General features: G+C 46.1%; 1 protein-coding gene across 2 annotated transcripts in view; it reads left to right on the plus strand.

The window, feature by feature from the left end:
• Positions 1-20,781, plus strand: part of CORO1C (coronin 1C) — a 444,982-nt gene that overhangs the window by 94,512 nt on the left and 329,689 nt on the right. The window contains exon 1 of one of the 2 annotated variants that reach the window (XM_078667405.1): positions 18,542-18,773. The exons of the other annotated variant lie outside the window; for it this stretch is intronic. The gene's annotated coding sequence lies outside the window, so the exon portion shown is untranslated. Of the gene's footprint in view, positions 1-18,541; positions 18,774-20,781 lie in introns of those variants that run through there. 2 annotated transcript variants of the gene reach the window in all.

Here is a 20,781-nt window from a genome sequence, read left to right on the forward strand (position 1 = left end):
ATCTTAAAATATACCGTAGGGTCTAATTCCTGAACATTTTTAAAGCTGGACAGTTGGAGCTGAGTATGCCAAAAAGGAAGGTAGTTTGGTGATGCTGCTTAAGAAAAACTTACTCTTTTCTTAAATCTGCTTGTTGACGTAATTTTTAGGAACTGATGTTAAGAGTCACGTATTATAGTGTAAGGAAAAGATTAAGGTTGAAAATGAAAACGCAAGGGTAAAGGAGGAGATTAAGGGAAAAGGTGGTAGAGGGAAAGGACATGGGTAGGAGTTATATGTAAAGGGGTAAAATGTTAAATGAAGTAATTAAGTGAAAATGTACAACCCAGATACCAGACTAACAAACTCTCTCGTCTGGAGGCTCACAAGACTGCCCCCCTTCCTCATTTAATAGCCATCTCTGATAGAGCACACAGGCACAATAGTCGCAGATTTTGTTCATGTTTTGGGGTCTTAACATAACAATGATAACATAACATGAACTTATGCACTTGGATCTTACGTAAGCATGCACACGATCTCCTAAATTAATCTTGTTTCTTATTTTACCTTTATTAATGTAATACCTTTACACTGTCGAGTCTTGGGGGTTGTGCCTGGGAGTGACTGGCACTGAGGGGAGTGGTATGTGCACTCCCTTCACTGTTCATGATGGTTTGTCTGGCGGTGTCACGCCAGCCAAACCATCATGCGCAGTGAAAACTCTCTCCAACCCAGCAACGCAGCTGGGTTGGAGAGAGCAGGCACAGACTCACAGTCTGTCCTGGAGCGCAAATCGAGGGCGCTCAGACCAATCCTGAAGCTGCTCTCATGCGTAAGAGCAGCTTCAGGATTGGCTGGAGGGCATTCTGGGAGCATGCGCCGCTTGCAGAAGAGGACCAGATAGGCGCAACATGGCTAGGTGCAGGCAAGCCCCCGGCCCCTCCGCAACCCTTTCGCCCCCTCTCCGCCTGCCCTGCCACTCGTCCCCAACAACTGCCGCTACTGAACAGAAGTTGTATGTATGTCTTCTGACACGTAGCTGCTTGGAGAGGAAAGGATGTAAGAGGTCAGTTTTTTCTAACACACAAAAAATTTACATTTGTAAATATATTTCAAAATATTTCAGCAGTTATGAAACCATAAATAAAGCAAAAAAAATGTAATTCTGAAGTGCGATGTAGAGGAAGATTTTGATAGGATTAAAACAAATCAAGACACTTGGTGACTTGAAAATGATAAGCATTTGCTGAATCCCAGTTCCACACACATTATTGTTTGTGTGCTATACATGTTATCAGTAAAGCTGCATGTCAGTGCAGTTTACTGTCCACTTCAATGGAAAATGTGCTGCAAATGGCAGCGTGCTACTTCGCCAAGGTTTAATAATAGACTTGCATCGGTTTACTTCAAAATGCACCTCTGGCTAATTACCACACCTTTACCACTCTCCTGTGATTGGCCGTTGCTCATCTGATATATTTGTTCTTTGTGAAACACTGGGATTTTGTTCTGTCCTTAGGGCTTCAATAATGTATCTTTGATAGCAGCACCCCCATTCTGACATTTGTTCCAAAGTAGGGTGACCAGATCGTGCAACCCAAAAACCGGGACATTTCACGAAAATAGAAGAAGGACTACAAATTGACATCAATAAAATGGCAAAGAATGACAACCCTCATCCCCATAGAAACATAGAAGAGGCACTAAGACAATAAATAAAATGTAATTTTTAAACCAGCAATCATACCTGTTAATTAAATAGCTTACTCATAGCAGCTGCTTACTAACCCTCCTTTGGAACACCTGAAAAAGTGCCTCCCACTGTTTTCAGTTTACCCTCTCAAAAAACTGGACATGAGCCACTTTTACCGAAATCTGCCAGGACAACTGTTGAAAACCGGGACCGTCCGGGCAAATCTGGGACGCTTGGTCACCCTATTCCAATGCCACTAGGTATGTCTTATGTCACTGTTGGATGCGCTCAATATGCGCACAGTGTTCACCTCCCCCGGATTGGGTCTCTTTTACTACAACTGGCTGTACTCAATGCACCCTATTAACAAAACTGATGCAATGATCCAGTGGTCGGCTTTACATTTGATACCACCCAATCAAATGTTGGCATATCTTGTCACAGTCTCCATTACATGCCCCACATATGCACAACAGTATGTGCACTGTGCTCCCACCAACCTCAAGCATCTCACTCATCATGTATCATGGAGGACAAACAATACCATGCACTACGAAGGGTGCCTAGAAACCTGTTGCAAAACAGAGCACCTCATCATAGGTCTGAAGCGCTATATAAATAATGCAATCGCACCACCCAGAAAGCGCTTTATACCTTAGAAGGTTATAGAAAGTGCTACATTAACCCCTTCAGCGCTGATGACAAAGCCAGCTCGGCATGGGCGTTACCTGCGCTACGCGGATGACGAGCTGGCTTTGTCACAAACCGCACATTTTTCAAATTCCAGCGCACAGCGGGAAAACGCGGTAGCGCGGTAGAGGTTAATACCACTGTAACATAATACAACTGAGGTTAGCATGCTGTTCTGTGCTACAAACGATACAAATATTGTGTGCAAAGAATTAGTACACAATGATGTACTAAATTGTTGCAAAGATGTGCACCTGAATCTCAGTTCAGACTGACTAGTGCACGAGAGGGAGAATTTGAAAACATTTTAAGCCATACCTCAATAGGTGGACAAAAACAGGCATTTGATTGAATGACTGGTGCTTATAGAGGGCACAGCTACTCTGGCAGGAGTGTCCTGGCGCTAACAGTTCACAAATGGCTGCCCTACTAGGAGGCTTGTAAACTCTTCTCCCTTCTAAGTCATTCTTGTGATGATATCAAAGAATGAACTGTTTGCAGGAATAGAGGGTTTCATGCCAGAAGTATCATGGATTACAATCTTGTGAGGTTTTGCCAGTTTCGTCTGCATCTGAACCCTTCCCATTTAAACTATCGGTGCACAATGGGGACTAACAGGAGCTAGCCTCTCACTTAGCAGTATGGCTCAGCCTAAGTCCACCTGCACTCTTCTGAACATCATAGTCATATGTGTGTTAGATGTAACGAATAGATTGTGTAAACCTAGGGTGAGAGCTTTGAACTTCAATGTACATAGTGCATCGAATTTGCCAGTATCTAATTAGCCATGTTCGTAACCTTGTGTCCATTATTGCAAGGCAGGTCAATGCTTCATTGTTGAACATGTGTGCACTGCACTGCAGTACAGTTTAGGGGGCGCTAAAACTTTACTTTTTTTGTTTTGTAATTGTAACAGAAAACTGAACTTACAGATCACACACTCAGTTGGACTCAACTTCCCCTCCATTTTAAGCCAGTATGGACAACAGCAACACGGGAAACATCACTTACAACGCAACTTTTACCACGCAATTCTTTTACATCGCAGCTTTTACAACGCAAACCATTACAACGCATTGCGCTGGGGGGCGCATCTCTAGGATAGGGAATATATTTAATTTACTATCCAACACCTTCCCTACTATCCACGGGGACTGGAGTTGGAATAGTAAATTAAATAATTCACTATCCAGCGCCCCAAAGCACTATGCGGTGTTGGTATGCGTTGTAAAACTCGCGTTGTAAAAGCATGCGATGTAAAAGCGTGCGTTGTAATGTCGTACATCCCAGCAACACTGATAAAACATACATGTAGCTCAACATATTTTCACACTTGGTTTGATTATGCACCAATTCCTGACAAATTGATTTACCACTAAACAAACCTTTACGTGAGGATATGGTGGTCACGTGATGATATGGTGGTATTGAATTAGTGACTCAATCAATAAAAAAAAAGTATTAACCAAGTACTGGACAATGAATGCAGGCCCGCCCTTAGACTGTTAATCCCTCTACCTAATAATGAAATTGTTTTGCATGTTGGGGCATTTTTTAAATGTGCTGTACGAGCTCTTAGGTCTATGTTTTCCTAAACTTATTTTAACACAAATGTTATGTTTTAACTTTATATAATTATTGTTTGATTTGTTTTTATGAATTATATATTCTGATGTAATGTTATATGTGCTTTTATGGTTACCATACTTCCGAATAAAGCTATTTATGTATTGATTATTTGCCTAAGTGACTCTAAACAACTATGTCTTCCCTAGGACTGTGGTGAATGTTTGTGAAGATTGTCCCCAAGGGTAGTCGCTGTACTGCTCTCTGCTTGGGTTTGCTCATATTCATCTAGTACAGTCTTTCATGCTTACCTGAGTCTCTCCTGATATTCTCAGGCATGAAGTGCTTCTCAGTATGTAAAATCCTGACAATTCATCTGAAATACTTTTTATTTCCGGGTCCATCTGTCAAGGGAAAATCTTCTTGGGGCCCAAGTGCAAACTTGTTCCTTGATGGGAGAGGATGCAGCCATAGGGCTAGAGCAGTCGACCTGGGACCTGGGAAACTGAGTTCGAATCTCGGCAACGTCGCTCAAAATCCTGTGATTCTAGACAAATCACTTAATCTCCCCAAGCCTAACAAAAATGAATGTGTTAATCTGTAACGAAACTGGTGCTCATGTAAAGCTCTCTGATACCCGATGTCTCCAGGTCTAGTTTGAGCTATATAAAACTCTAAAAAAATTAATATATATACTTTTTTTTTAAAGAAGGCCTGGTGTTAGCCAGCTTCCACAATTTCCGGCTCCAATATGGGAAGACCCTGGAAGCACAGTGTAAGGAAATCAGACTGGGAACTTCCCAGTATCTCAGAAGGGAAAAATGGAAAGCAGAAAAACCTTCCAAAGTTCAGGCAAGCCGGAAATAGCATATTCAAGAACAAGACCATGCATGAAGATGAGAGAGACGGGAAGGCTAGAAGCCTTTAATGTGAGTAACTCAGAGACCTAGTGCAGGGAGATGAACCCACTATTAGGTGTAAGAGTTTGCCTTCAGTTGGAGTAAGCAGGTGGTGGGTAGCCTTCCTTTCTTTCTTGCCCCACACGCAGGCACAGATCCCAGTCCCAGGCAGCAGGTACTGAGTGCTGCTGGTGAAGGGGGCAGTTATATGCCTCATGTGTAGAGGGCTTTCCCAGGTGCAGCTATTTCTGTCTACTGGTGGTGGTGAGCTACTCTCCTGCAGTGCCCTCAATGCAGCTAATGTGGGCTGCTTCAGCTGGGCTGCCTGACTTGACAGGTCCTCTTTAGTTAAGGGATGATCCAAATGTATGTGTCTTCTCCAGGGACAGCCTCGTGTTGCTGCTCTTACCCCTCCTCACTAACACAGGGAGGAATGTCAGCAGCCTCAGCAAGGGGTAGTTTGCAGGTCATGGATCATCAGTTGTCCAGAGCAGCAGCACTGCAGTCAGAGGTGGACCTTATCCCGGCCAGGGCTGACGTGACAGGCAGAGCTCAGACAACCTCATCGCCATTGCAGTGATGCATGTGGGCAAGTGTAAGGGCAGCCCTCTGGAAGGAGGCTGCAGTGACATATCCTCATTACACCACATGCATCTTTCCCAGAATTACTGTGGGTGTAGGGGAAGGGCTTCCTCCCCTGGAAAATGTTATCCCTGTAAAAAAAGAAAGATAATGTCAGCTCTTGTACAATCGGCTGCTTTTCCCACTGTGTGGAATTAGGCACTTACCACAATTCTGCCTGGGGAATAGGCTGATTTCAAAACATATTTATACACAAAGAGACTCCTCCTACTGGGCACATCACGTATGAAAGTGACTCTGTGGGAACATCAACTTTTCTTGTTTCCCTTTTCTGAGGACTTCATTTATCCAAAAATGTCACTGTGTCCATTTTCTAAAAAACATGCACTGCCCACCAGTTACCACCATCAAACCCCACATTCCATCCAGTGAGAAAAATGTGAGGAGCGAGAGAGAGCACCTCACGAAAGAACCGCCAAAAGGGGTTACTGGCTGATGATTTACCAGTTTACCCACTTATCATCATCGGTAACTCTCTCTCACTCATTGAAATGAAGAAGAAAGGAAAGAAACAGAACGTGCAGTCCACACATCAATTCACTCCACAGGAACAAAAATTATAATTCCCATTTGTGCACAAGTCTACATACACACCCCTCGTGAGAAAACAACACAAAAAGTGATTCTCATCAATAAAATTGAGAAGCTCACTTAGCCACTACGACCTTTTTTCTGGGCTGTGAGACTTTCAAACTAAAATTGGTTTGTGTTTTAACCAACCTACTATTCAATTGCCAACATGTTTCGTTGCTGTTAATTGGCGCAACTTCATCAGGGCTTGTAGGGGTGTATCCTTTCATTCATTCCATGGTGTCTTTCAATTCGACACCTGTAGTGGTAAACAATGGTAGACAGACAAACTTAAAAACAGAAAGACAAATGCTGTACAGGGCAACAATGATCATAATTTGTTGCATGTAGTGACACACCAGTCACTTGAAACACAATTACCTCGAGGTGGCAATGTGCCAACATACCAGCACACCTCATGTCCAGGTCACCGTGTCAATCGATCACGTTTCCCTGCGAACACCCACCGCACTGTTAGGGTTCTATACACGTATGCCAGGGAGGGGAGACACAAAAGATTGCACATGTCAATGCCTTCAAATTCCAGTTCCTAAGTATCCGAACCATAGCAGGTGTTCACTTAGTGTGAGTGATAGTAGATGTAGTTATCTTATCACTGCGAGGCAAACTTGCCCAGCTTTAAATCTCATGGGGAAGGTCTTTTTCTCGTGGTATACGACTGTGCAATTTAAAAGGATGTATACGTAACACCCATTTCAATCTCCCACCATCTGATGTCATTCAGGTGATATATGCGTGCATTCGAATTAATCGCGATGTGACAGAGAAGGGACAACCCTCAAATCCAGCCCCCGAGTTAGTCAGTCGGATTTCCAGACTGCCACGGTACACGTATATTAAGAGCCCGCCCTTAATGATACTAGACCGCCTTACCGCTGCCGCGTCCCACCGGTGTTCAAGGAGCACCGACTGCGGGTGCGGCGTTCCTGGATCATTTAACCAGCCAAGCACGTCACGTCCGCCCATCGCGCACATCCGTGTGCAGCTGCAGGCGGAGCAGAGCGGCACTGTGTCGGCCATCTTGGAGTGTATAGCTCTCCACACAAAAGATATAGTTTTCATTCAATTCCTATTCTTAGGGGAATGTAAATATCGTTACTAATTGTCTCCACTCGGTGCATTCGCCTAAAGAGAGAGGTGCATCGAGAAAGGACAATTTCACGACCCATAATATAGGACACAAAAATTAAGAAAAATCTTAATGAACATTTTTTTTTGAGAAGAAGGGGGATTGTTGTGTTTAAAACAACCCTTATACTTAAATAGTATGAGCCACGGGGTTGTAACAACAGGTTGTTAGATTAAAGCAACCCTTCTGCAGGTATAACGCATTGATTCGGGGCAACACGACAATTACATAATTTGTACCCCACTCGGATCCACATTGGATAGCCCCGAGGGTGGGGGGGAAAAAAACCTAAACCATATTTCTAAGCAGTCTTTTGAGCACCCCATTACAGAGATTGCAAGTTAACACAGGGCAACAAGGTTCTTACAGCATTTGTCCCCCAATCCAATCCACAATGAATAGCAACAAGAGGAATGGTATAAGCCAAGGTTGTCCACCCGAACACAGGGGCGATCTATCCTGGATAATAATCCTCACACATCCCTATGCTAGATATATATTTCTAAACTCTGCTTATTGCATAGGTGATCGTTTACTATTGGAATACAGGGGGTTAGTACCTGCTAACCTTATTCCATTCAATGTGGTCATTGAGACCCTCCTTGTCCGCTTTCTCTGAATAAATCCATCTTGCCTCCTTCCTGGCCAGTATGTTTTCAATGTTGTGAGACTCACCCAGCACTCTTTCTAAAACCACCCATCTCAGATCCCTGGGTTCATGTTTTTTCTCAACAAAGTGTTGTACCAGGCGTGTGGAGAGTTTCTTGGCTTTGAATGTGCTCAAATGCTCCTGAATGCGTATCTTTATCTTACGCGAAGTTAACCCAATGTAGTGCAGACCACAGCTGCATGTGAGTCTGTAAATCACGTGCGAGGTATTGCAATTGCTTAAGCGTCGAAGCTGCCAGGTCCTCCCATCATTTAAAGTGACTTCTTAGGTGGCATCAGTGAGGGAACACACCGAGCAATTGGCGCACGGGTAATGGCCAATAGGAACAGAGCCAGTCACTGAAATTTTTGGGTTACGAGTATGAACCAATTTATTCTTTAAGTTGGGTGCTCGCTTAAACGCAAAGCGTGGCGGTGGCATTTCATCTGAAGATGTACTCAATAGGCCCCAATGTTTACGTATAATTTGTCTAGTTTGAGTAGACAGGGGATCAAAAGTGGTCACTACTGGAATGCACTCCTGCTTGGTTCGAATATTCCTTTCCAGTAGTGCTTCACGCGGAGTATATAGAGCCCTTTTACGCGCTCTTTTCACAGTCTTCATGGGGTAGCCTCTCACTGCCAGTTTTCCCATCAACTCCTCAGATTGATCCAGGAAGGTATTCGTGTCAGAGCAGTTACGTCGGTAGCGTAAAAATTGACCAACAGGGAGATTATCCCTCAGGGCTCGGGGATGGAATGACTGGTAGTGAAGGAGGGAGTTTCTATCTGTTGGCTTATGGTGTACACTTGTCGTTAACCCAGTCCCTTCAGCTTTAATATCCACGTCCAAATATACCGCAGTGGTCGCGCTAATAGACCACGTAAACCGAAGGTTGTCATCTGCCTGATTGAGCCATGTCAAGAAGCTAGACAAACGGTCCTCTGTACCTGTCCAGATACAGAGGACGTCGTCAATATATCTCTTCCATAAGGTGATGTTGTCCTTGTAAGGGTTGGAAGAGTGGCGGACCACATTGGCCTCGAACTGGCCCACAAAAATGCAGGCCAGGCTCGGAGCAAATGTGGCCCCCATGGATGTCCCAGACACCTGTAAGTACAGTTGGTTCCTATACTCCCCCCCAAAAATTTTGTCAGAGCTATTTCTATACATTGCATGACAAAAGAAGGAGGGGTATCATAGAACCACTCCAGTTCCCCCAGTGCCCGCGCCGCTGCCACCAGCGTGGCGTCCTGGGGGATACTGGTATAGAGTGACTCGATGTCAATAGTTACCAGGAGCTGGGAACCTGTGTCAAACTCAACATCTTTAAGGATGTTCAAGATGTCGGTCGTGTCTTGTACAAAGGAATCCTGGGTGATGACAGCTTCCCTCAAGAAAAAGTCCGCGAATTGCGACAGAGGTTCCAAGACTGATTGGATGCCCGAGACTATCGGGCGTCCGGGGGGAGGGTGCTGGGGCTTATGGATTTTCGGCAAGATGTAAAATGCCGGTATGCGTGATTTCCTGTTAACAATAAAATCAGCTTCTTTAGGTGTTATCCATTTCTTTTCCAAAGCGTCAGAAACTAATTTGGTGATCATGTCTAGCAACTCGGGGTGGGGTCTCTCATGAGGGGATGATAGTTGGTGCGCATTCCCAATAGTCTCAAAACTTCAGCCTCATAGTCACTAGTATTGAGAACAACGACCGCTCCCCCCTTGTCTGCCTGTTTTATTGTAATTTCTTGGTTGTTTTGCAAGGACCTCACAGCTGCCCAATCGTCCTTGTTCATATTGGATAAACATCACATGACAGGTGAAGTAGCATGCCTGGAAACCTGCTCCATTTATGACTTTTTAGGCATACTATTACACCTTTTTTGTGAATACCACAAAACCTATGAAAGTATATTCAAGCAGGGACATAGAGCTCTGCCCGCACATGTACACTTTTGTTTTTGATGCGCCACCTTAATTAAGGTTGTAGTGTCCTGAGGGCGCTTTACTGCAGGTCCCTCCCAAAGGGTAGTGCCATACACCTCCCCAGTCCAATCCACTCAAATGCGTCACCAATAAGGTAACCCTGCTAATAAAACTGACCTGGGTTTCACATGCTCACACTCCATCTGTCCCCAGCACCCAGCTCTCTATGTCCTTCTTTTCTCACCATGAGGGACTAGGGCCCACAACACTACAAAGGTCTTCCCTTAATCAACAAAGAGTCCCATGAATTAAACATGGTGACACAAAGTGGAAGCGCCAGTTTACAACCTCATTACGATCAGCCCCAATAAGGTCCATCACTTAGGGCCCGATTACGAGTCTGGCGGTCCACGATCCCCAGACTCGTGGGGGCGCAGCAGTGGTGGTCTCCCAACCACCCATTTACGATTCGGGCGGTAGGACCGTCACAGCCCTGCCGCAGACGCCAGGGAATTACCGTTCCCTGGTGGTATTGCGGCAGTCAGGACGCTGCAATATGCTTGATGGGACCACCACGGACCCGCCAAGCATATTACCAGTTTCCACTGTGACATGGAGGTTCCTCCTCCATGAACACCGTGAGAAAGAGGAGACAAAGGGGGCCCTGCAGGGCCCCCTGTGCCTCCTCCGCATGTGGATGCACACAGGGGGCATAGCATGTGCCCCCCTGTGTGCATGCATACCTGCTCCTGCACGGCATGTACTTGTTGCGCAGGAACTGTTGTTGGCATTTCCATTTTCAGGGCACTGCTGTGGAAACGTCAGAAAAAGAAGTCAGACAGACAGGAGAAAACTCCTAATCTGGTGGACGGTCTGACCATGGCTTTGGTGTTTCAGCAGCGGGGCGGATCCAGTGCCATACCACCAAAGTTGTAATCAGGCCCTTAGTCTCATACGAATGTAGAGTACATTAACAGAATACATCACCCACCGATAAAATCAGTGCATCATTTGATTATTATGTTGTCGCCTCAAGGCCTTAAACATCAGGGATAGCCCCAGGGGAATTACTGGGGCATAAATATCCCTCATTTTGTAGCGCTGCCAACACGGTCTCGCCACCCACATAGCCTCGCAAGGCAGAGGACCACTGCCCACGACCACCTTGTGTAATGAAATAGGATCCAGGGTTTGGGACAATGCCCCACCCATGGCTTACCTCCCTCCTCCCCCCCACCCCCGAGGACAGCCCCCATATGGGCCACTGCAGTTGCATGCCTCACAGTTCTGAGCATCCAGCTCACATCCATCCACGGGTGAAAGAGTACACTTAGGGCCAACTGCCATCTAACCCATCCTCATATCAGTTGTTTTATGGAGTATATTGAGTTCCTAAAAGAATCTAATGGCAGGAGTATCAGCGAGGCCAAGAAATTTTTAAAAATGATGGATTTAGGCCCTGATCTCTGTACTGGGGTGAATGTATGACATTGTTCTGCATTCTGTACATCAATTGTTCTTTTTGCGTTTATCACCGAGTGGGACGGGTATGCCCAAGACATGGGTCCCGTGCTCTCCATGCTACTGAGGTCAAGCTATCCTGGCTGATGAGGGATGAAACCCCGAAACCAGCCCTAGGATGCTTGTTTCCAGCCCAGGGATGACCTGGCCTGGAAGTTCGGGCTGAACTGTTCCCATTGGGCGCAGAGTCAAGACTGATTTGCATATTGCTGGGTTCAAACCGGAATGGCATAGAGAGCAAAACAACGATGGATTTAGTCCCAGATCTCTGTACTGGGGTGAATGTATGGCATTGTTGTGCTTTCTGTCCATCAATTGTTTTTTTTGCGAGAAATGTATTAAAGTAGCACCTTGGGTATTAGCACCATCATAGCAATTGCTAGCCTGCCCATTGGGGACAGTGTAAGATTAGACCAGAAGCTGAGAGGCTGCCTGGCACCATTCAAGGTCCGCCCGACATTGCCATAATAGTCTCTCTCTTAGTCCCTATATCTTTGTACTCCCAGAAATCAGAACGTTTATACCTCCCAGGGCACTGGGGTGCCAATTGTGTCTAACTAAGTAGGATGGGGCATGGAGCATAACTGGGACAGGCAGGAATTGGTCCAATTTAAAGGCTGGCTTGACGTCAGACCGAAGGATATTAGTAAAAATATCACACCTGGGAGAGATTCTTCAGGGTTTCTCAGAAATAGTAGTGTTTCATCTGCATACATAGATACAATATGCGTTTTGTGCTGTTGCCGGATACCCCAGTTCATCCCGCTGGATCGCAACAGCTGAGCCAACGGCTCCATAGCCAGGGCAAACAGAAGTGGTGATAGTGGGCACCCCTGCCTCGTGCCCCTGCCTATGTGCCACTGTTGCGACACCACGTATCCTGTGTGCACTCTAGCCAGCAGCTGAATATTCAGTAATCAGATCCAATGAAGGTTCATAGATAAACATAGAGTAGAGCAAACAAGTAGGACCACAGAATTATGTCAAACCCTTTTTCGATATCTGTGGAGAGTGGTCCCGGGGTCCCCTCTCCCCCAGCGGTCTATCCACTCTGCTCTTCCAATCTTCATATCCACTTTATGCACAGAAGACATACCAATACTTTGGAGAGTGCACGAGCTCAAAAAGACCTGAACCCGAAAGCATGGGTGAATTCATTTTCAAGAACCTGTTTTTAATCGCGCACGAAATCGAGCAGAAGTCCAAGAGAGGAAAGTGGGTTACATTATTTTCTTTTGTTGAATAACTGTTCATTTACATTTACATTTGGGAGTTATTTTAAGCGATAATTATAAATATTCAAGTCTGCGAGGTTTATATGTCTATCTGGCTGGTATCTTTTAAGCTCATTGTTTGTTCTCTTATTTGAATTCTGAATTAATTGCCCTAAAAAAGTTGCATGCTTTATCAGCCTTTAAATGCATTTCTTGAAACTTTCTGAACTTTACGTGGCGTGCGGCAGAATACTAGAAACCATGAATAAATATAATGGAACGGTTTTGAGCAGTGTCCAAGTCTGCACGTGCTTGAGCTCGGGAGACTGACAGGAGGCAGTTCCGGCTTGATAGATATGCTGTGTGAAGAGACTTACTAACAGTTAATATTGAAATGAGTGAACTTCGCTCACGTTAGCGGATACGCATGATAAAGCAAAAAGGATACGTGATCCGGGTTCTCTAAAGCGAGAAGTGGGCGGTGGCAGATGGTAAAGAGAGTGAGTGAGTGTGGTGAGAGAGCTGTACTTTAACAGCACACTACATCTGGGGGAGATTTGTAACATTCCCGCAAAATATCGCTCATAGGATTGAGAGTTATGGTGTTGTGATAAACTACAATTTTGATATATTGGTTTTACAGAATAAGTACAGCAAAGTTTGATCTTTTGAAAATTGGAAACATAGCGTGTTTTATACCTCTGACTATGGATTTATTGTAACATGTGTGCCTGTCTTTCGTTGTAACCTCCTGGAGCGCTGTACTCTCTGGGGCCTGCTGAGGCTGCCCTGTACTGCTCATTCTAAACGGGTTCGGTTTCTGGGGCCTACCCTCTGCCACTGCCCTCCGTTCTGCCTCTGCATTAGACCCTGGGGAATTATAGATTTTGGAAAGTGCAGAAACCCCATCAATTTTATTTGTCTCGGTGTACATTTTTGCCCGTTTTCGTTTGAAACTTGAAAGGGGGAGCTGTTTCTCACTCTCCAGCCATAATGGCCTAAGTTTACGAAGGTTTGCCAAGGCACCCGTGCGGTGCTGCGCCCACAGGCGCCACATGAACACCAGGGCAAAACCTTAGTAAATAATCCTCTTTTTTCCTAGCACAGTGATGAGTACAAGTGATACCGCACTGAATAAATAAATAAATAAACACACATAAATAAATAAAATACCTAAACTACATGTTGTGATGACTTAATGCTCACCCTCATTAGCCTGAGTTAGCTCTGCCTTGTCACACTGCTTCCTGAATAGGGTGTCATGGGTACATCTCTGAACGCCGAGCGAGGCCAGGGCCATATGTGGGAAGGGGGGCTTGAGTGCAGTCCCACTCCCAGAGCCACTGTGGGGCTCACTCAGGGCCGGGCTGGGAACCACAACCGGCCCCGGCAAAGTGCTTGGCCGGCCCCCCTGCCCACTCGGGATGGTTGGAGGGGCCGCCTAGCACTTTGCCCGGGCCGGTTTTCGGCCGATTTTGGTACTATGCTGCAAAAGCGGCCCTGTAACAAAAACGGCCTCAGGGGCCCAAAACCGGCCCCCACCCGTGTGGCGCACCTGGGAATTGCCCGGTGCCCGCTATGGCCAGTCCGGCCCTGGGCTCACTTGTGGCCAAATTTCTAAAAGAAAGGGAGGGGGCCGTGCATCCCCCTCCCCGTGCAGGTATCCGCCCGAGGACCACAACCCCTGGGGCGTGATACTGCACATTGTCCTGGGGAACCCACCCCTGAAACCCTGTGGTCCACTGCCCGTGAGAGTGTGAGCATACCCTGCCTGCACTCTCCCTGGCCGTGAACTACACTTTACTCCCGCCTGCTGGGAGCAGTAAAAAAATGTTGCTCTGCTCAGGCGGGAGCAAAGGAAAGATGCCGTCTCCAGTCAACACCCAGTATGGAGCGGGATGGGGTGCCAACTGGGACTGCTGGGGCATTGAGGCTCACTCCGTGGCCAACAACATAGTGTTCTGTGGGTGCCTCGGTGGGACACCCAGAAAACTATGTCACTTGAGATGTCATTAGTGATGCCATAAATGATGTCATAGAACATGTCATGATTGATGTCATATATGAGGTGATAAGCAGTGCACGATGGGGGCGCAAGTTATAGTTAGCCATGCTAACTATATCTACTATAACTGGTGAATTTCTGTGTTTTTGTAGTTCAAACCGTTAATCTTAACACTGACAAATTAAGCTACCTGTAACGTTACTTTAACCTTTGTTTTTTTCAGTGGATTTCTAAGGCTTTTTAAAGAGGAAAACATATATTTTTATTACTGAACTTTAAAGGTATTTTAACCTTTGTTTTTCTCATTGAATTTCTAGGGTTCTTTTTTAAGTAAATTAATTATTTTTCTGAGTGTATGTATGGTAGAAAGACTTTAAAATATATGTTATGTTCCAATATTTTTTTAGTAAAAGAAAGTTTTTGGATTATAACAAAATGGCATATGCTTCACAGTATGTAAAATGTTTGTAAAATGTGTTTAAGTATCAAACATATAAATATTTAATAGACATTGTTTTTTTGCTCAGTTATTGTAACTGATTTCAATTAACAAAAGAAGGGACTGTTGGGCTTTTTATAGAGGTCCAGCATAAATGCCCAGTCAAATGCTACTACCTAATGGTATTCAGTTACTCTTATTTCAGTGCCTAAGAGACATTAAAACAGTAAACCAAGCCACCTCTGTTTGTAAATACAAACTCGGTGGTTCTTGGGGTGAGAAAGAGAGGAGGGGAAATTCCTTCTATCGGAACTAGGGTCCTCACACACCCAGAAGAAGCCTTTTAACTAGATCTTGATTATCCTCGTTGGGTGCAACTTGGCAGACTGGCAGTCATGCAATATATCAAAATCAGGGGGGTTGCCAAGTGCACTCCTGTTTCTTCCTTTGCTTGCTTTCTTTCTCATTCAAATATGGACAAGATGTGAAACTACTGTTTGCTATTAAGCAAGGAGGAAGCTGTGCGTCTGGTTGGAGTGTTACTTCGCTCCAGTTCTTGCAGTGTTTATTTTATATGCAGTATTTGGGCAGACTACGTCACCGGGCTGCACGCTGAAGGATTGAATAATGGTTAAATGAGTGAGCTATGAAGGACAATGTGTGAATGCTAGACCTTGTAACACTCATTGTCTTATGCAAGACATCCTGTTCATTGATTTACACAATTGTATAATGCATTGTCAATGTATGATGTGTGTGTGATGGAAAGTGCTCTGACACCCTATAATGGGATAAAGCAAACACAAGGAGATGATGGACGTAGAGCTGAAACTTTTCAGACTCTCGCCCCCAGTCACAGATCTGGTTTGAACCCATCATCATTCTTTAGCTCAGTCCGCCACCTCAGTTCAGACCCAGCCATATGTAAATCAGTTTTGGCCCTGTGCCTCATGGGAACAGTCCAACCCAAACTGCCAAGCCAGGTCTTCCCTTAACCGGAAACAAGCATCCAGGGACCGGTTTCTGGGTAACCCCCTTCATCAGCCAGCAGTGGCGGCTCGCATAGGGCTGCGAGGCGGGGGAGGGCTAGGTTGGGGGAGTAGTAAACACGGACTTATGACGGTACGGAGGAATGTTCCTCCGTTCAGTCGTATGTCCGAGTTTACTACACCCCACCCTGTCCCGCCCCGCCTCACGACCCCGCAGTATGCCCTATGCGAGCCACCACTGTCAGCCAGGCTAGCTTGAATCCAGTGGCACAGGGAGCAAGGGACCCATATCTGGGCATACCCTGCCAACTTAGGGCAAACAAAGCAATTTACCCTACAATGGGATCACTGGTGCTAATAAAAAAAAAAAAAAATACAAAAAACTGTAGTATTTGAATTGTTATTCTTGTAACTGTACAGACCAATACATATGACATTATTACAGTGCAAGCATATCTCTTTTATATAGGAATTGAACAAACTCAAAAGATGACTTCAAAATCCAAATTTCTCTTGAGTCAATCAATCAAACATTTGTAGAGCGCACTACTCACCGTGAGGGTCTCAGGGCGCTGAGGGGGGGGGGGAGGGGTGGACCTGCTACTGTTCGAACAACCAGGTCTTGAGAAGTCTCCTGAAGGTCAGCAGGTCCTGGGTCTGTCGCAGGTGGATGGTGAAGGTGTTCCATGTCTTGGCGGCGAGGCGAGAGAATTGTAATTGTAAAGTAATAACCTGTGTGCCTTTCTTTCCCTTCAATTGGTCTGACATCTAGGGCTGAGACTCCATATAGCTCCTAGCCAGGATACTACTGGAACAAAAGGGGGTGGCGCTGATGGCCCTTTAAATCAGGCCTTTGTTTTGGGCCTTGCTGAAGGTGAAAATGAAATAATCCCCCTCACCGCTTGCATGATGCTGCTCTGAATGAAAAACAGATAATGTGCAGGCGCTGCTGAATGTGTCCCAGTGTCAGAAAATTACACCTGGACAAGTTCAGCATATTTCACCGGGGCCCAATTTCTTGGCAGTGAGGACGGCATCTTCCCTATGAAAATAGGGTGTGGACAGCATCCACCTACATGTACCCCGGGCTTGTGGCCTGCTCACATTGTAGGAACTGCGGCAGGAAGGATGGACGCTGAGGTAACTAACCTATACTTCTTGAAATACACTAAAAAAAAACACTTCACAATTATCGTCACCCATACATACATTGTAATAAATGCAAGTTCCTAAAAGAAAGCCTGAAAAGATGTATTCCTGTCAGTATAGGAACACTGCGAAGACTCCACATCTAGAAGTAACAAAAAAGAAATACAATGCAATTTACGGAAGGCTTTAATTTACTGTCACATATTTTAAGTTTTTTTTAAAACTTTTTCCTGCACTAGAAAAAGTGCTTAGCAAAAGCACTGCTAACAATAATTGGCAAAGCCAATTGCTCTGGTCTTGGCAGTAAGCCTTTTGACTTTGTCAGTGCTTTTTTGTTTTGTCATTGTTTTTGCCTTAATTTTTGGAGAAGTTGATATGCCCTTGTCAATCTGGAAAAAAAAGTGTCTAACGGTACAAATATTTTTGGGTCCCAAAATCACAAATGAGGGTTGTCGTCCCTAGCACTTGAGGAACTACTTTGTGTGTGGATGTGCTCCTTGTGAATGGATAGAATTACATTACTCACAGAGAGGTTAGCCAGTGCCTGAAGTAGGTTGAACTTTTACTCCATGCTCTATGCTGTAGTGGGCGGGAGAAACATGTAAATGGCACAACAACAGACCAATGGAAGAGGGCTGGCTGAAAGCTCCTATAAGTAATTTTATTATACATTTGATTTTCCTAAAATCAAAAGGTCTTGGCTAATGCCAAACCTAAAAAGGAGGGTGGACCCTTCCACATGAGGGTTACTTGAGGGCAACTGCTCCCCATGCTTCTGGCAATTGGCAGTATGAGTTAATCACCTAGACATGACCTAAAATACTAAAATTATGCGTTTTGAAAACAGGTTTTCAATATTCTGATGAATAGCTCAAAATCCATACCTAGATGTTTATTTAAATTTCGCATAAATGTTAGTGTGTTCGTTGTGTTTTTTTATTGGCAGCAGGTTTTTTTTGTGTTTGGCCCACTATATAAATTAGAATAATCACTGAAAACCAGTATTTTTCCACTTATCACTACTATAATTTGAACAGTAACAAGAAAGCACTTTAAAATGTGTCCTACAGCTGCCTTAATGCTCCCTGGCAGATAATGAAATAAAGAGAGAAAGGCTATAGTAAAAATTAAATCGGACGATTTTATAGAAAATACATATTTAAATATCATGTGCAGGCCATTTCAGTATTTTAAACAGGCAAATGACCCATATTTTTGTGTCTGGGAAAGATGCAACCACCATCGTGATTGTAATCTATTTTACACGTATTTCACTTGCAGTACAGCCTCTCTTAATTAACCTTATCTTGTTTTGCCCCTAGCCGAGGCTCTGACGCTCATCCCTGAGGGATGACCTATCTCAAGTGCGCTTTCTACACTCTATCTGCTTCTACCAGCCCCTGCCCTGGGCTGGTGCCCCGATTGGCCCGAGCCGCCGTCAGTCAGGAGACGGGTCTCGTGCAGCCAGGCTGCTCTTCCGGTGGGAGGGTGAAGCCGCTGATGGAGAGCTAGAGGCGGGCGGAGGGCGGCGCTGCGAGGGGGCTGGGGACGAGCAGGCTGTCCAGGGACCGGGAGGCGCGCCGCTCTGTGGGGCTCGCAGGTTGGAACGGGCTCTGGATACCTTGACGTCTGCCTGGTTGTGGAAGGAGAGTCCGGGGAGAGGTGCCAGAGCGAGGACGAGAAGGGCACGGTAAGCGGTTAACGGGGACAGCTGCCGGCGCGGAGCACCGGGAGATTCCACTCCCAATTAGAGGGGGGGGGCGGGCGAGGGTGATCTATACCACTGAGGAGGGGTGCTTAGCGGGCAGAGCAGTGCAAGCGTTGAGGGTCTAGAATTGGACTGCTATGGTGATGGTGCTAGGGAGAGAGGAATAACTGTGCAAGGTGCAGTGGGCGTGGAGTGAGAGGTAGTGATGGGCTCCAAAGAGATGGGAGGGCTGGAGACTCTAAGGAGAGCCAGGGCAGGCGACTGGGCGAGCCTGTGTGATGGAATAAAGGACAGAAGATGGGTAGTGACGGACTCCCTGTAAGGAGAGAAAGGGCGGAGTGAGTGGAGGGTGATGTCATCTGTGAGGGTTGAGGGGGTGATGGGCTCATTGTGAAGGTTGGTAGGGCAGGAGGTGAGAGGCATGTGCTCAGTTCTTTGTGACATAGGGCAGATGGGGAGTGGGGGCAGTTGCCCCTCTGTCTGTGATGGGGTGGTAAGAGTAAGGGCAAAGGAAAAGGCAAGCGATGGACACTATGTGGGAGAGGTGAAAGGATGAGGTGTGGTAGGGGCTCAGCGTGAGAGGAAGTGGTGAGGGGGGGTGATGTAATCCGTGCGAGAGGAAGTAGTGAGGGACTCGTAAATGGGTGTAGGAGAAAGATCAGAACGCTTTGTGAAGGGGAAGGACATGTTATGGTTGGTGTGAAGGGACGCGGAGACGAGGATGAAGGCTGTGATTGGCTCTCCGGAGAGGAATGCGAGAATGAAGGAAGCGATCGCTTCGGTTTGAAGGGAGGAAGGACCGGCTGAGGATGATGTGCTTTGTGTACACTCCGTCATCATAATAAATGTGCTCGCTGTGAGATGAGAGACCGGGCTGGTGGTGTTAAGGGAGGAAGGGCAGAAAGAGGCCGTCTCTGGTGCTGGAACAATTTGTTTAGTGGCAGTGCCAGAACGATTATTTTAAAGCTGCACAATGTAAGCCAGCAATCGTGGGAATCCCTCGATTACAGAAAGGCGGGTGCTGCAGCTGTAACACCTGCGCCTACATGTTCCTTCGTCTCTGGGCTGGATGTGAAGGGGCATTGACAGCTGGTGGAAGGAGAAAGGTCAGGAGAGTGGTAGGCTCTGTCAGAGGATAAGATATTGATGATTTCTGCGTGAAAAGACAAGAGAGTAACTGATTATGGATGGACACGAGCGTGATGAGCTCAGGGTGAAAGGACAGGCGGGTAACTAGCTCTGAACGGAGAGCGGGTGAAGATAGTGGCCATGTATGTGGGAAAGGACAGGAGTGGACAACGCCAGTGATAAGCTGCGTGTGAAAAAAGCAGAAGTCTAGGAAAGCCAATGACTTCAGACGAGAGGAGGGGGCGATCGGATCTGTGAAAGGGGGAGGTGAGAAGAGTGATTAAGTCTGGGAGGATCGACGAAGTGAGGTGATCGATGGCCCCTGCGAGAAATGACATGGATGAGAGCGATGTGTTCGCGGGGAGATATCAAGACGAGGAAGGCCCTGGGCCCAGCGTGAAAAGATGAGAGCGGTGTGTTGTCAGTGACATTTCAGGATGCGCAGAGCAGTGGAATCAGCGTGAAAGGAAAGCAAGGGGACCGGGTGAGAGGGATTGGCTTTTGTGTGAAAAGTGAAAGGAGAGCAAAGCTGCCCGATGAAGCGGAGAGCTGTGGGTGAAGGGGCACTGGAGAGCGACGGGCTCTTGGTGATAAGTGAAGGGAGAGTGGATGGGGCGGGTGAAGGGATGTGGGTGAAAGGACAGAGGATGAATGGAAGTAAGGTCATTTGAGGAGTGCGATGGATTCGGTGAAAGGACGGACAAGGTGAAGCAGTTGGTGAGGTGAGTTCGGCGTTGGGCTGTGAGAGTGAAAGGGTCTTTGCTAGCCTTTGCTGCTTGTGATGGGTGCTGAAGGCAGCGACGAGGCTCTTCGCGAGGACAGGACTGCCGAGGGACAGCGGGCTGTGAGGCGGGCAGTGTGC

This window comes from Lissotriton helveticus, chromosome 11 (genome assembly GCF_964261635.1).
Source record: "Lissotriton helveticus chromosome 11, aLisHel1.1, whole genome shotgun sequence".
NCBI classification, from domain to species: Eukaryota; Metazoa; Chordata; class Amphibia; order Caudata; family Salamandridae; genus Lissotriton; species Lissotriton helveticus.